Source organism: Phaenicophaeus curvirostris, chromosome 2, assembly GCF_032191515.1.
Source record: "Phaenicophaeus curvirostris isolate KB17595 chromosome 2, BPBGC_Pcur_1.0, whole genome shotgun sequence".
In the NCBI taxonomy this organism is placed as follows: domain Eukaryota; kingdom Metazoa; phylum Chordata; class Aves; order Cuculiformes; family Cuculidae; genus Phaenicophaeus; species Phaenicophaeus curvirostris.
The window spans coordinates 125,126,656-125,143,349 of record NC_091393.1 but is presented as its reverse complement, the minus strand read 5'-3'; positions in this window follow the sequence as shown (position 1 = coordinate 125,143,349).

The following is a 16,694-nucleotide window of genomic DNA, read 5'->3' as shown; positions in this document are numbered from 1 at the left end:
TCTTTGAACACAATATAAATGCTACTGTGGACCACAGGGGTTAATCCATTACAACAAGGCAATTAGATTTAGTGACTGTTTGGAAGATAAAAGCAGCAAGTCATAATCAATCCTGAGAACCCAGACATGATAAATTTCTATAATTTCCTCTTACTTCATAGATCTGAGCATGACAAAGCGAGTTAGGGTGGAGTGGTTACAGTCCCATGTCAGAAATGCAAGAGGAATTTTATTTTTATTAACAAGTTACTTGTGAAAAAGGAGTCTTTCTCCTGCTCTCTTTCTGGCAATCCCATTCCAGATGGCGATACATTTAGCCCTCAAATATTTCGTATATACCTCTTGCTAAGCTCTGAATGTTAGCTTCTGGAAGGAGATGGAAACAAAGCGGGAGGGTTGGCTGATTCTGCCACAACTGGGCAACTTCAAATTGGAGGCCTCATTCCCCGTCTCCTGGCTAAGTCCTGCCCAGGATAGCTCTGCTTTCCTTACAGTTCATTTCACCCACAATGACTGATGGGAAAACATATTTTTAGTGTTGTCTAGAGGTGGTATGTAGGCTGGAGGAGAAGGACTTGGGGGTGTTGGTTGGCAGCAACTGAACGTGAGCCAGCAGTGGCCCAGGAGGCCAAGAAGGCCAATGGCATCTTGGCTTGGATCAGAAACGGCGTGACCAGCAGGTCCAGAGAGGTTATTCTCCCTCTGTACTCGGCACTGGTGAGACCGCTCCTCGAATCCTGTGTTCAGTTCTGGGCCCCTCACCACAAGAAGGATGTTGAGGCTCTGGAGCGAGTCCAGAGAAGAGCAACAAAGCTGGTGAGGGGGCCTAAGAACAGGCCTTATGAGGAGCGGCTGAGAGAGCTGGGGGTGTTTAGCCTGGAGAAAAGGAGGCTGAGGGGAGACCTCATTGCTCTCTACAAATACCTGAGAGGAGGTTGTGGAGAGGAGGGAGCTGGGCTCTTGTCCCAAGTGCCAGGGGACAGGACAGGAGGGAATGGCCTCAAGCTCCACCAGGGGAGGTTTAGGCTGGACATTAGGAAAAGAAATTTCACAGAAAGGGTCATTGGTCCCTGGCAGAGGCTGCCCAGGGAGGGGGTTGAGTCACCTTCCCTGGAGGGGTTTAATGCACAGGTGGACGAAGAGCTAAGGGGCAGGGGTTAGTGTTTGATAGGAATGGTTGGACTCGGTGATCCGGTGGGTCTCTTCCAACCTGGTTATTCTGTGATTCTGTGAGACTCCAGTCATTAGCTGCTCGGCTGCCCACCAAGCTTAGTATGATAGACTTGTTAAAAGAAAGCCACCTCAGCAGCTTGAATTGTGTGCATGTTGGGCCACTCTGCAACTCAAGCCATCTAACCTGGCTGGAAAAGGATCCCAGCTCTCTGACAACGTCCTCCAGCCACCCGTGCGTTGGCATGAATTAGAGACATGAGGTCGGATGCCTGCTTGGCACAACTCCACTGATGTCTCTGGGTTGCGATATGCCTACACGGCAAAAGATCTTGTTCTCACAGGATGTGAGCATCAAGGCGATGCCCTTGAAATGTTGATCTCAGCGCAGAGTCACTGCTCAAGCTTTCCCTAGAGACTCGAGTTAGAGAAAAGGAATCCAATGCAAGGTATAGCCACCCCACACAGCACAGAAACCCTTGGCACGTGCTAGCTGGAGCCTGAGAGCAGCTGGCGGGGCTGAGATTCAGTCACAGATAGTGAGATTGATCTCACCTACTTCTGGCTCTCCAGAATTAGTGACCTAACCCGGGCTTGTCATTGAGATTCCCTCTGCACTCAGGAGAAAAAGGTCAGGGAGGGATAAAAATCAGAAGCAGGGAGAGATTGCTGAGGGCTAAAATATAGAGGGGAAATAATGCCCTCTGAAGGTGCCAGCTATACAGAGAAACTGAACAATTTCTTTAGACAAAATGGTCAGGTTTTAGAGAGCTAAAGTCAGGTGAGATTAACCTTATTCTTTATATCTGCACAAGGCTGGAGGTTAAAAATAAGTCCATGTACCTGACTGATCTGATACTCCTACCAGAAATTAATCGGCCTCATGCTCCCCTTTTGCTCCTTTTCCAAGACAAAGCCTCAAAGAAAGCAGTTTGGTCACCACCCATTGTCCTGGCCCTCTGTAGAGAATTTCGGCATCACCACATGGGAATTCTCAGTAAGAAAAACTGTCCCCTAGTAGGGTGACCTTGCCTTTTCCTAGAAAAATACTGGGTCAACCACAAAAGATAACACAACCCTTCAGAGTAAATAAGCTGAACTCCAGTCTGCTCCCCACCCACCCATCCATTGCACCCAGTGATGTGTTTGCTGGCAGCTTTGGATCAGTAGAACTGGGCTTGAGCCACCTTGCTGGCTGGTTATTCAGTGCCTTAAGTGACACGTAATCCCGTTTGACAACTGGCCTGCATATCTGTGGTGATGTGACCAGCTAACTGCAGTTCAAGCATTTCTCTTCTGTGTTCAGTTTATTAGGGCTTTCAGCATTTTTTCTTGTTAATATAAGAATACGTGAGGAAGAAGAACATAGTAGCAATTAAGCGCAGCCATAAATTTTATGAACAGTTTGCTGGAAACCACATTAATGACTTCATCATGGCTAAGTGCACCCATCAGCCTGGCGATATTTACTTTTAAAAATAAATTTAATGCTCGGTAAAGATGCCCATCTGACAGCCCCTGAGGACCAAAGCCTCCTCCTAGCCATGGAAAAGATAGAGTGAAAGCAGGAGTGGGATATACCTCACCGCATCACCATGCTCGTGTGGGCCTCGAGCCTGTTTCAGCAGGGTGACCTCTAGACTTGCAGAATAAGTCAATTTAACATCCTCTGCTGCTTATCAGTATTTGGAAGAGGTTCCCGTTTACGCCAGCAGTAATAGTATCTGTAGTGCTACAGTAACCGGAGCCTGGACTCTCTTCCAAACTGCAGCTGAAGAAATCGCATTACAGCTCTCCAAGAGTCAGCATCATTTTTGTGTATCTCTTTGCCTAGGAGGAACTAGAGTCTCTCAGCTGCCTGTGAATCTAACCTTTGTGCTCTATTTGCTATTATTTTCTGAGATGTATCTTCATTGCCTTTTTCCAGCCTGCCCCCTGAGTATGGAAGATGTTTCCTATAGATATCTATAAATCAAACCTGTTTTCATTACTTTGAATCTCTTCTTAAACATCTTTGCCACATTATTTAAAGATGACCAATTTGGAAAAAAACACCCTTACCCCAGTCCTTATCATACTGACCAGCAGTAGTTCAATGGCTTTTACTTCAGGAATATCTGTTGGCTTATTCTTACCCAGCTGGTGGCTCATGGTCAGCTCTGTCCCGCTGGATGATTTATTCCAATCCCCAGACACATCCTGCTGGTACACCTAAAAAACAGACAGTCTCAGACTACTCTGATGAATGGCTGGGTTTGGGATGCAGAAAAGTTAGATATTTTTAGACTGTTGGCTTTTTAATGGGAGAAGCCACTTTTAATGGAGTTTGCTTCACAGTGAGGTCCTGGTCTTCTGCAACAACAACAACAACAAATATTTCAGACAAGTCCGACCACAAAGTTCATATCCAATTCAGGATTTGAACACCAATAAATTTTGTTCCTGGTTATGAAATTCAACTCAGCTTTTCATTACAAACGATTTCTAAGGCCAATGTCATAACTGGACCCAGGTCATTCTCTGCTAGGAACTGAATTGCTGCATGTGGAAAACTGGGAAATTCTCAGGTGACAATTAAAATTCAGCAAAAAAAAATCTGACCTCAGAATGCTGAGCATCTCACAAACATAGCTGAGAGTTACATATGTCAGGAAACTTATGGGGAGAAAGATTAGAAGTGGAAACTCTGAATATGTAAGTGTCTCCTTGGGTTTTTTGAATATAAATTTCACCGAGGTCAATCTCTTCATTCCATGTTTTTTTCTAAACATTTCCACACCTCTCAAAGTAGCTAAGGTATGTTAATAGCCAGCTTTTATGCAACACAAGCAAAATCAGAGTGTTTCAAGTTATCAGAGCTCCTGCTTTGAAAACACTCTGCCTACCAAAGGTTTTGCACTTGTATTTGTTGAGAACCAAGGTTTCTTCCTGCCTTTTTGTCTGAATTAAAAAAAGGGAGGGCAAAGGTGGGTGATGAAATGTGCTGTGAAACATAGTTATATATGAAGAACCTTGCATGTAATGTGTATTTTCATAACTTTCCCAGCAGCAGCTGAACTTCCACTTCAGAAGAGCTAGCCTTTCACATTTCTTTTTCTTTATGGGAGGGAAGATTTCCAGCACTTGTGTGTTTAGTTTCCATACCATGCTTTTGCTGGAAATGTCCTCTTTCCCTACCTCTGAGTCATGGCTCAATGGGAACGCTGACTATAATCTCCTCTTGACATGAAGATACTGCCGAGCTAAAGGAGGATATTTCAAGCAGTGGAATTCATGTTCAGCCACATGTTTGGGCTGACAACCAGTTAAACCTTGCTAGAGCAATATTTTTCTATGCTGTTAGTTTTTATACCAAACAAGGTCTGTAGTAACTGGATGCCCCAATTGAGCAAAACTATTTACAAGAAATAAATCACTCCTGGCATTGAGAAAACACAAAGTCCATGACTTGCAAGCACAGCATCATTCAGATCTTTATTTCTCATAAACCTAACCCCCAAACATGTGTATTCTCATACACTGCGACTTGTGCTTTGAGATGTGGTCAGTGCATTTCCCTAACCCTGTATTACCGTGCTTACCTCATCTTGCAGCCAAATTTAGCTGCAAATGCACAAAACACCATTTCACTGCTCAGAAAGAAAAAGAACATGCTGCCGAAGACCTGACACAAAGCAGGCATTTTCTCTGCTTAACAGCAACCCTTAATTCTAATGCAAAACTCCAGGTGATGCCTAAGGAGCAAAATCTGGCTCTGCGAATAGTGTGTGGCTTGTGCAAGACACTGATGCACCTGAGTTTCAGGTCCTCATTCTACCCACCCACAGCGGATATGAGTTATTACAACTTCTAGCTTGGCTTTCCGGTCTGGAGGTTCCTGAGTTGCAGCATGACGTGTCAGGTAAGCAGGACTTGTATATCACTCACGAGGCTGTCAGACCTCAGTGATGCAGACGAGCTTCCTCTCAGTGGAAGAGGAGTGCAAACCCCCAGCAGCTCGGAGCTCAAGTTCTCAGACAAATTTCAGAGCGGAAGGTGGTTCTTCCATTTCGCTTGCGGAGAAGCACCCTCCATTTCAGAGGACCCAGAGGGCACCGCTGAAAACACTGAGCCCTGAGCAAACAGTTTGGAAGGGAAAAAAAGGGAAATGAAGCCCAGCACCTTGCTTGCTTCCCTTGCCAAAAGATGCAAGCAGAGTGCTGAACCAGAACTGGCTGCAGACCTCAAAGCCACAAGATGACATCCCTACCCGTATCCATTTTTGCATCAAACTGTTCAAGCTGCAGCGCCCAGATAAAAACTTAAGGCCCTCTAGACCTTGCAATGCAAGATCAGACCCTGCTGGAGAGGCTGCAGAGACTGATACTCTTTGAAACAGACTTTTTTCCAAGCTGCAACTTTCTCATCTCAGATAAAACTGACGTTCACTCCTCTGCATGATGCACGTAGTTGCTAGTTCCTCTTTTATAACATAAGGAAAATAGCAGCAGCATTCTAATGCCCGTAATCTCATCTCTCCAGACAGTTATCTTTCAGCACCAGAGCCTGCTTCTTCCTCTCTTTCTGTACAACACGTAGTGTAGGAAGATCTTGATTTTTGACTCAGATGTCTCATTTCCTCACCATAGAAAAGAAAAAAAAAAAATCAGTTATTTTGAGGCTCTAATTAAGTTCCCACACTACAGAACTTCACTTTTTTTTTTTCTCATATAGGTATTAAAATGGTACCAAAAGCAGATAATTACTACAAAGTGTTTTACTTAAATTATGTGTGTTACTTGGTTCACTGGTTTACATGCATAGTGTCTGTTTTGAAAACTGTTGTCAAATGTCCTGGTGGTTCTCATCCCATTTTACTAACCCTGTGGACTCGCACTGAAATAAGCAAAAACTTGTTTTCTTAGCTTTTAATAAAATAATTACAAAAACTCTCACTTCTGCAGACAAATTAATAGAAACCAGTGTCAGTCGCTCTCAAGACTGTGCAGAAATTGTGGTTATTATAGGGAAAAGGATTGTCTAGATTGTAACTGTGATACTTCTAGTTCTAAAAACATGACTTACATCCATGAGAGATAATATTCTGTATCATTTGCAGTTCTTTCATTAATTTTAAGCTACTTGCTAACTTTCCCATCCTGGAAATGGCTTTTTAAATATGTGCGTTATTAGAGAGGCCAAAGGATGCTGCTCAAAGCAGCTACATTTATACCTTTAAGCCCATTTCTCTGGCCCTAAGGGCAAATGGCACAGCATAGATCACATCCATGACTTCTTCTCCCTCATTTCCCAAAACCCCAATGTGTCATTGTCTGCACTGCTTGCCAGAACACACAGTTGCCAGCCAGCACAGACCAGGGGAATGCTTATTGGAATCCATCAGAAAGCAGTTGGAGAGCTTTTCTGATCATAAAATCCTGGGCCTGATAAGGCAGAGTTTAAATCAGCCCCTTGATATTAATGACCTTGTTTTCTCATCTCATTAATTTTTTCAATGGATGGAGTTTTAAGGAAGAATTGCTCTATCACGATTCCATCAGCTGTGCACGTCTTTTATTTAAAAAATGCCCATTCTGATCTAATATTTACAGTAGTGAACACCTGACACAGGCTGAGTTGGAGTGCCAAAGTTTAGCAAAGTTTACTTTTCCAGCTTTTCAAGAATTATACTTGGTGATATTACTGAATAAAATGCCATCCTAGAGAATTAACCTGAAGAACTTCTTTTTTTTATACTTTCATTATGGATGATCCCCTGTCCAGTTCTGCACAGACCCCCAAAAAATTCAGTTTTGAGATGATTAGTGGAAGCAAAGGTGAATATTGCTGTCCCAGGCTCAATCCCATAAATGTGGGAGCTGAGCTCCCTGTGTGGGCACAGAATCCAGCTTGGTGGGTAGATTTCCAGGCTTAGTAATGAATGCAACAGGTAGATCATGTGAGCCTTGTGATAGGAAATTCTATGGCTATCAAGTGCTTTAAGATGTCTTTGAAGTCTCAGCTGTGAATAATCATAACATTTCCACCAAATTGACGTAAATTCTATGGTGATTATGCTATATTCACCTTAACTGTGGAGCCAGAGGTATAAAGCTGTGGCACTGAATGGCAAGTGCGCTCATGAAACTGGATAACCCACACTGTAATTTGTAAAACCAGAGCGTGTATTTGGCCATTGGATAAAATTGGAACAGCTTAACTTTGTGTCATCAGGCTTAATAATATTAATAACACTTTTTTTCCTAGATGGTCATTTTTACCAATAATCCTCAAAATATTTCATGAAGCTGACAAGTATAATTAAATCCAGTTTACAGGATAATATTTTGAGGCACAGAGAAGTGAAATCTCCGGTATTAGGACTTGTACTCTGAATTTTGCATGCGCTGAACACTGTATTGCCTTCTTGGTGATGTTAAATCCGTATTTTGCACTAGCAGATTATGAATGTATGTATTTTTCTACTCATGTGCCTTTTCAATATTATATATATGATATCTGTATATAAAGGTCTTTGGCTAGTTGTTAAAAAAACCCAATTTCTTGTTATTGGAATACTGCTTTCTGTCCAAAGCCCTATGATAAAAGTAAAAAGGTGAAAAGAATGCAGGGCAGCTCTTTGAATGCAGCAACATCACTTGTGAGGTTAATTTGCCTTTCCTAAACTGTTCAGCCGCCCTGAGAATTGTTTGTCTTTAGAGATAGTGAAATAGGAAAACACAACACACCATTGGCATAAAACAGACAGAGAACAATGAACCAGCTCTACTTTTTCTCTAAGCTCAAGTGTTGCCTTCACCCTCTCAGAGTGCAGTCAGCAGGAGCACAGCCAGATGTACTGGGTTTAAAGGTTCAAAACGCTTCCTCCTCCCCTGCCCGACAAAGAAGAGAGACATCCAACATATTCCCAAAGCAAATTATAATGGAGCCAACCACAAGAATGTCCTGCCATTTCACAGCGGCTTGTACCAAGCTGGTCTCGCTGTTTCCCCAGTGGAGCGGAGCAGCAGAGTCGCAGCGTCCTGCAATTCAACCTCAGCCCCGTCAGCCCTTTCCAGCCTCAGGAATCTCAGGGTAATTTATGACCCTCTGCCCTCCACCTCTGTGGTCATCTAGGTAATTACCAGTGTACTGGGGGGGACTTGCTAAGGGGTGAGAGCCATGCACTTTGGATCACCTTCCATCCAGGATGGATGGATCTCTCGGAGGGCTTGGAGCCGAGTTTGCAGGCGGGCACGTCATCCGTGTGGCACTGCTCCCTCTTTGAAATGCACCACGAGAAATCCAGGAGGACTATACCAGTGTTTGTTATTCCTTTCTGACAGCTTGGCTTTCTCCAGAGTTTTTCAAGACCTTTCTCCTGGCTTTGTTAAAAGTGGTTTCCAGTTCAAACATCCCATTTTTAACAATATCCTTCATTGCACAGCTGCTGGGGGATTATTTTGGATCAGACAGGAAGGGCAAGAGCCACAAAAGGTCTTCAGTGTTTAACTTGTCCTCGCTATCCCTCTAAGCTCCTACGAAACCCAAATCCCTGCCTTACCTCCCACACAACCTTGGAGATGCCTCCGAGGGACAACCAGCTGCATGCCCTAAGTTTTCCACAAATCCTTGCTCCTGATACTGTTAAGGAGCAAAGAGCATTAATCGTGCCGCATCTCTAAATCCTCTCAATCCTCTTTTGAGTGTACGCCTGTATCTGCCCAGGAATATACTTACCAGTGGGGAGGAGAGGAGATTAAGGAAAATCTAGCCCTCCTTTACCACTGCTTGGCATGGTACACACCTTTGTGACATGCGTGGGGAAGAAGCTGGCAGGAGCACAGGTCCTCACCTGCAGAAGAAATGCACGAGTCCTTACCTCTATACCGTTATTTATAGGACATCATCCTATGGCATATACATGGCTTCCCTATAGGAAGCCTGTACTTCCTCCCACTATGACACTCTATAGCTCTTCCTATTACCTCTTGTAAATTTAACCTTTAGGGCTGAAACTCTACAAATGCAGTTTACCTGTTTCCAAAACAGAGCCCAAGATAAAAAAAAAAATCCATTGTTTTACGGTATAAAATATAACAAAACCCATATAGGTGTTTCATTAAAAAATTCTACTATCCCTCTTCTCTGGAGTGGAGATTTGAAATTCAGCAAGGGGCTTACTCTCCTGTCAGAGACATGCCTTTTCCTGTGAAAACCTTCTCTGGTGAAATTACTCAGTGAAATTATCCTACGAAATGAGCCTTTGGGAACTCTGACGTCGCGCACACTCCACAGAGACTTTTTTTTCAAGTTTAACAGCTTTGGAGTTTCCTCCAGCCCTGAGCCAAATATGAGTCTCCAGATAATTTGCTGCTCTTGGCTGTGGAAGGGGTGCTGGTAATTCTGGGGGAGATGGTGGATGCCTCTCACGTGCTCCCATTGCTCCTCCTGCTGGAGTTGAGGAGCATGAAGGAGTCTTGGGAGGGCGATAGGTAACGTGGCGGTCATGGGGAGATGGGTATAAGAAGGGCAAGGGAAGAGGCAAACCCTCAAATACACAGTTTGACCCATTCGTTGGGTCTGTTAAGACTTTTCCCACAAATGCTAGAGTGGGCAATTTATATAGTTTTTAAATTAAGAATGAACTTTCGCTTCAAGTTTTATGTGCTGTCAGCTGGAAGAACAGAAGTAAGCCTCATTACCAAGGGAGATATAAGCACAAGCGTTTGCAGACCCAAGACCAGGAAACAGATGGGGCCTCTTACACCACCCTTTTCTCTCAATGTAGCCCCCTACTCTGTTTTCCCACATCCTCACTTGAGGTGCAGTACTGCCATAGGACAGATCCTGGGTCTCTATGCTTCTTGCTCACCCCTGAGACTACTGATCCAGAGCTCTGGATGAGATCAAGAAAATTTGGAAGATATAGGATGTGATCATTGGAGGCATTATCATGGACCTTCTACACATGGAAAGAAAACTGAAGTTGGAAAAGCTACCTGAGCTGTGGCTTTTCCTCGTTTCTTGTTTGGCTCCTGAAGCACAGAGGGATGTATGCACGAATATGTATGTAATACACATATTTTCCCAGCTAACTTGTGTCTACATTAACACAAACATCAGACTGTCTAGTGTGAAAATATGAAATACACTAGGTAGAAGAGCAGTCAGAAACTGCCATTTTGCTATGGGTTGCAAAGCTGACAGACACCACAAATAGGATAACAAGGAGAGCTTCATAGATCCAGTTGCTCAATAACCTAATGCAGCTTTTTCAAAGCCTCAGTGGTGGATTAGTGTCTCCAGCCTCTCTTGTGGTCAAGGAAGTGTGAGGAGCCACAAATGACAGCATGTTCTTGGCAGCAGATGCTGATGTTGCAAGTCTTATAGAACCCTGGTACTTCAGGCCCTTAGTTTTCATTCATTGCAGAAGTAAAAAGGCATGTGGCTGAATTTTCTGGGTTTTTTGCCTCCTGCACTTTGTGCACAACCTCTTGTTTGTAGGTGTGTGAGCCTGAGAATGAAAGAGGAAACTGCCAGATTTATGTATTTCACATCACTTTTCAGTAATGCTGTTGGATGGAAAATGAAAAAAAAAAAAAAGAAAACCCATCAATCAGTGAAGAAGTATTTTTAGAAATGGAGACAGCAGACAGAACTGAAAATAGCTGTAAGAGCATCCAATTTGATATGGATGCATTTGAAATTTCTCATTGAATACGGAAGGGAAAACAATTATTTCATATAGTTGTGACAGAAGGTGATAGGTCTTGGAAATTCACTTTGAATTTCACTATAATACTTTTCTAGGCAATCATCCCTCACTACACAAAGTAGTCAATATGTGAAATCTTCAGTAACTGTAAAGGCAGAAGATTTTCATAGAATCATAGAATCACCAGGTTGGAAAAGACCCACCGGATCATCGAGTCCAACCGTTCCCATCAATCACTAAACCATGTCCCTCAGAGCCTCGTCCACCTGTCCCTTAAACACCTCCAGGGAAGGTGACTTTTATTGAAATCCTTGGTGAAAGAATGTTAAAGAGGAAGGGTTAAAGCACCATTCCCTCATCACAAAAGCAACTCTTCCTTGTGCTGTGGGTGGCTCCTCTTTCAGATGGTGGGGAGGTCAAGCTCCTCTGGAGCAGGAGAACACCAGAGCTTTTGCTAGTGCTGGCTAAAACCAAGAAAACCAGTTTAAAAATATTCTTAAAGTGAAAATTCTGTTCCTTTAACCGTGTCTTCCTAGGCTGTAATACATAACTGAATTTAAAACTTCCCTTGGAGACAGAGGGATTCAAGACACTGCTTGGGACAGTTTGGAAATTTTATGGTCTTAGATACACGGGGCGTGCACAAAGAGCAAAGGAAGATAAACAAAAAAGTAATAATCTTAAAATTCAACAAGAACAAATGAGGTCTGACAAAAGGACAAACTTTTTAAAACTAAGACAACATGTCACTTGGGAATCTGAGTGTGCTATGACAGGATGCTTTTTAGAACAGGCAAATGTGTCAAGAACAACATGGATGACTTTTAGCAGTCTTCTATGTCTTCCTGAAGTCTATTCCAGACTTCCAGACCTATGCTCCTCTAATTCTCAGATGAGAGACATGTAAAATTCCATCAGAAAGGCATCAGTAACATTACAAAGCAGGCTTCAAAACGTTCATAAAAACTAGATTTTACACTTATCTCTGTGATTTTCCCATCTTTAACCCCTACACACATGCATGATGAGATAGCCAGCAGCACCACTATCACCTGTCTGCTATTTTCAGTAGAAGCAGTAGCGTCTGGGTTTGTTTGTACCCAGATTATTCCCTCTTAAGTCTTTTTTTCTGTCCTTTTATTAATCAGATGGACTTACAAGGATGGACTTAGCTTGTCCTCAACGTCCATATTCTGACCTTAGACATCCTTCTGCAACAAGCAGATCTGCTTAGACACCTCAGCATCACCCATCCCAGACGTGTGTCCAAAACAGAGGAGAATCAAACAGGATGATTTCAGAGCTGGGGAGGCTGCTATGTGATGCAGCCTGAGCTTTACTATACAGAGCCACACATTCACATCCAGAATCTGGTGCAGGTAACAGTGCTGGGAATATCCAAGCTGTTTGTGTTTGATAATATGTGAGTGTTTGAAATTCAGATCCACAAAGGGAGAGGAGGATCTGCTATTGCATGGTGTATAGACTTGGGTCTAAATATCAGGGCTCTTTCTACTCCAAACTCAAGTAATAATCAAAGGTTAAATGGTCCTTTGCAACACATTGTCAATGACTGATCTGGGTCTGGTACCAAAACAGATTAATTTGTCCATCAGTGCCAGCCTTGTGCTGCTACCTGATATGATGGGATGGAATTAAGACCAGTTTTGGAGTAGATACAAATATAATTATGTTTCACTTCCTTTTTTCTACTGTTGAGACTAAAAGTGTTTGATTGATACGAAGAGTCTGAAGTCTTCTACTGCAGAGCTTGGACAAAGACCATCAGTTCTATCATGAATGATCTCACCTTGTGCCAGGTCAAGAAGACTGCATACGTCCACCACTTCCATGTGTTTCCAAGGTTTGCTTGATTGTCTGTAACAAAAATGCCCTCTGAAAAAGAAACTTTAATTGCCTTTTCTACCACCGAGAGAGGAATTACGTTACAGAAACTAGAAGGACTTCTCAGTTTGCTGGGCAAAATCTTTGAAAGATTTGATCATATATCAAGATAGTTTCTATCAAAAGAATAAAGGTGCTCCAGCAATTCTTACATGTCTCTATAAATGTTCTAAATATAAATGGATGTGAAGATCATATCTATGGTTTCATAACCAGTTAGAATCTGCAGTGCCTCAGAGGAAGCACTTTGTCAAGGTGGAGACTGCTTAGGTGATTGGTTATAGCCTGAGTTAACACTTCCCAGATACAGAGATGAAGAAGACACTACAATAATTGTCAAAACTTCATAATCTCAGAATCAGTGCTTTAACTCCCCTTTTGCTCCTTTTTATTTTCAGCTCCATTTTTACACTCAGCTCTGCTCCATGTGATACAAATTTAAAAGACAACAATTTCATTTCTTTTTCTGGTCCTTACTGTTGCACTTGTGTTAATAAACAGAAACCCTGAGGAAAAATAACAAGATGTAATGAGATAACTAAAGACTATACCATACTTTATGATGCCAGAAAGCAATGTTTTGAAGTCGATTGGTGTTCTTAACCCTGGCATTTATCAGCTTTTAAGTGCTTGATTCTACAACTATAAAAATGTGCTTTCAGGTAGGTTGGGTTATTTATTTATTTATTTATTTATTTATTTATTTATTTATTCATTCTGTTGATGCAGACTATAGACTATTAAAGCTGAAACAGAATGCAGCAGTGGGAGTAAGCTGTCATCTTCTGCTGGAGCTAGGTAAAGGTGAGAAAACTTCACCAGTAATTTTCACAGACGTTTATTGACTTCAAAGGAATAATGAGCAATAGAAACGTTGGGAGCCATCCAGACTGCAATGGGCACAAAACCAGGGCTCATTCCTTCTTCCCCTTCCTCTGACTTCTCCCAGTCTCTTTCCCAATTCTGACACTTTACCTACTCCCTGCCTTCTCCCCAAGCTGCTCAACAAATATAGCTGCTCAACACACTATAGAAAAAATACCTGGTGTTAAATTATGCTTGTGGGCATTTAATGATTCTCTGGGTGGACACACTGCGGAACAGCAAAACAGATAAAAGCTCCTAAAAAGAGGTAGACCAGCACAAGCAGAGGTATGATTTTGTTTAGCCTGCTAAATATTTGATAACAGTTTTTTTATTCAACAACTGCATAAAAAATATTTAGGGACACGTTATACTAAATTTAAAAAAATCTGGAGTCAGCACTTGTTCACACACATCAAAGCCGCAAATAAACAAGGGCACATTTGACTCCGTAGTACAGATGCTAATGACTTTTTTTCTGTAGAGGTTTTCTTTTTGGTCACTTATGTGGTGGAGAAGATAGTTTTCAAGAAGCACAGTAAGTACATTCAGTAAGGCCCAAGGAAGTGGGTATTGTCATCTGTTAACTACCACGTTGAGCTTTGAAGTTAGGAGAAGCCACAAGTGCTCACCACACCGCCACGGTCAATTTTTGAGTGGTAATGTCTTCCTCCAGATGTCATTATGTCAACCACTGTAATCATGTCCTTTCTCTCTCCAGCTTTGAAGGTTTTTTTCCGATCAGTGCCTAGGATTTTATCGGAAGAGTCATGGACCTTAGAGGAACAACTGCCAAAAACTCATTGTGAAATTTTACAGGATCGAATTACTGTGATGGAGAGAGAGTGAGAGTCTGAGACAACTTTAGACAATCCTGTCAAACTCAGTTTATTTGATACAGGTTGTCTGACTGCACAAAGCCTCATTTCCCTGTCAATAAGAAAATACTGCTGTTTAATAGCAAGATGACTATTTGACTGTATTCCAGCTCAGCAGAATGGACTTTGTAGGATAATCATTTTGCCCCCTTAAGATAGAAATTTTCTATTAGTATCAAGGTAGAGAGTAAAAAAATCTTTGCAAGAATGATAAATTTATGAATGACTATGAAATTTCATCAACTATTTATTATTCAGATATCATGTACTGAGAAGACATCGTGGCTTGTGCCCTAGTACTTTTTTATCCTTTAAATCTTTATACCTTTTTATGCTTTGAGCAATTCCTTTTCCATGGAAGGAAAGATTCTTTCAGGTATATGGTTGTGAAGTGAAAATTAGTTCACTTAGATTCTCATTGTCTCACCTAAAATATGATCCAGAGGCAGGCAAAACCCCCGTGTAGCATCCACCAGTACCTTACTCTTACAGAACTACTTACTCTTGATCAAACAGAAGGACCATGAGATGACCAGAAACTGAGTTCATGTATCCTATACCCAACACTAATGCCCTGAACATAACACCATATATCTCTTAAATCAGTCACATTTGGGTTTCGTTATCAAAAAATCTCATTGATGAGGTTTTGCATAAGCAGAAAAGCAGCAGCATTGGGCTAAAAGTAGCAGTTAGCTGGACTGTCCTAATTGTGGTGGCTTCTGTGGCTTGAACGGTTAATAATTAGAGGAGGATTTGCCCTCTGTTATTTGTCCTACAAAAAGATTTCAGCATGAAATGCTTGAGAGGTATGGATGTGGGGAGAAAGGTGGTCGAAGTATGGATTTGTGCAAGTCAGCTACTTGGTCTTTTTGTTGAGGATTTTTCATGATCATTCCTCGAAAATGTTGATCTTGCCTCAATAAGATGCAGTCAGTCAAGGCTTGTACGAAACCCATACAAAGAAGTTCTCCTTGAACTTATGTGACTGTGGTCTGTAGGTCTGAAGGGAGTTTGGCTTTCAGCCTAACTGCATTCAGGAAACATGCACTCGCAATCTATGAGGAATGATTAATTTAATTCAATAAATCTTGGTAATTTGCACCTAAGAACTACCTGAAAGAGATTAAGGTGACTTGATACCTATTTCTAATAACCATAAAAGCTCAGGAGACTTCCAGAAGTAAGATCAAAACTGAAGAGCAAATTTTCAAGGCAGAAAAGCAAGATGATGCCGATAGCTAGCCAGGTAGATAAGATTGATGTGATTTCAGTTCAGCAAAATTAAAGGAATGCAAATAAAGTGATTCAATAAGTAAAGAATTTAGAAATAAGGTGTAATTGGGGCCAGTCAGTAAGTTCAGATTAGTCTGATTCTTTTTGAAACAACACATTTGATTTATAATAATATATTTTGATATATATGAGGTACATAACTTTTTATAAGGTCAATTGACTGTGCTGCCATTCTCCTTCAACCCTGAGCACTGCACAGTCTCAACAGCACATATGTTAAATGGATTAAGAAATTATTAGCTTGTGGATCTCAGAAACAGGAATGTCAACAGGAAATTAGTTTTGAATATGGTGCATCCACTGGGCTCCTACAGGGATTGGTGTAATGTGTCATGTCATTCAGTGCTTTGATCATTGTTATGAAAACAAGTACAAAAACTGCTGCTCATAAAATTTTCAGATTACACAAAGTTTTCCAGGTGGCTAAATAATAAATGAAGACAGAGCCTCAACATCAAGTGATTTGGATCATTCAATAACCTCATACCACTTAAACGAGATGGTTTAGCAGATCCAGATGTAAGTATACCTCTAGAAATAAGTAATACAGATCGTGCACAATGTCTTCAGACCAGTAACAGATGCCTTTTTGCAAAATATGGATAGTCATGTGACAGTTGTGTTTTGACCAGGGAAGACGTGACCCAACACAGGGATAACGAAGTCAACTGTAATAACCTGTGATGTACAGTAGATCAGATCACATTATTTCACTGTTTTGAGTTTTAAACCACAAGAACCAAGTTCACCTGACCACATGTAGACACTTAAAGCATAGACCTCCATGCAGAATTAGTCACTCTGGACTCCCTTTATAGTCATAGAATCATACAATATTTTGGGTTAGAAAGGACTTTTGAAGACCATCAGTCCAACCCACCTGC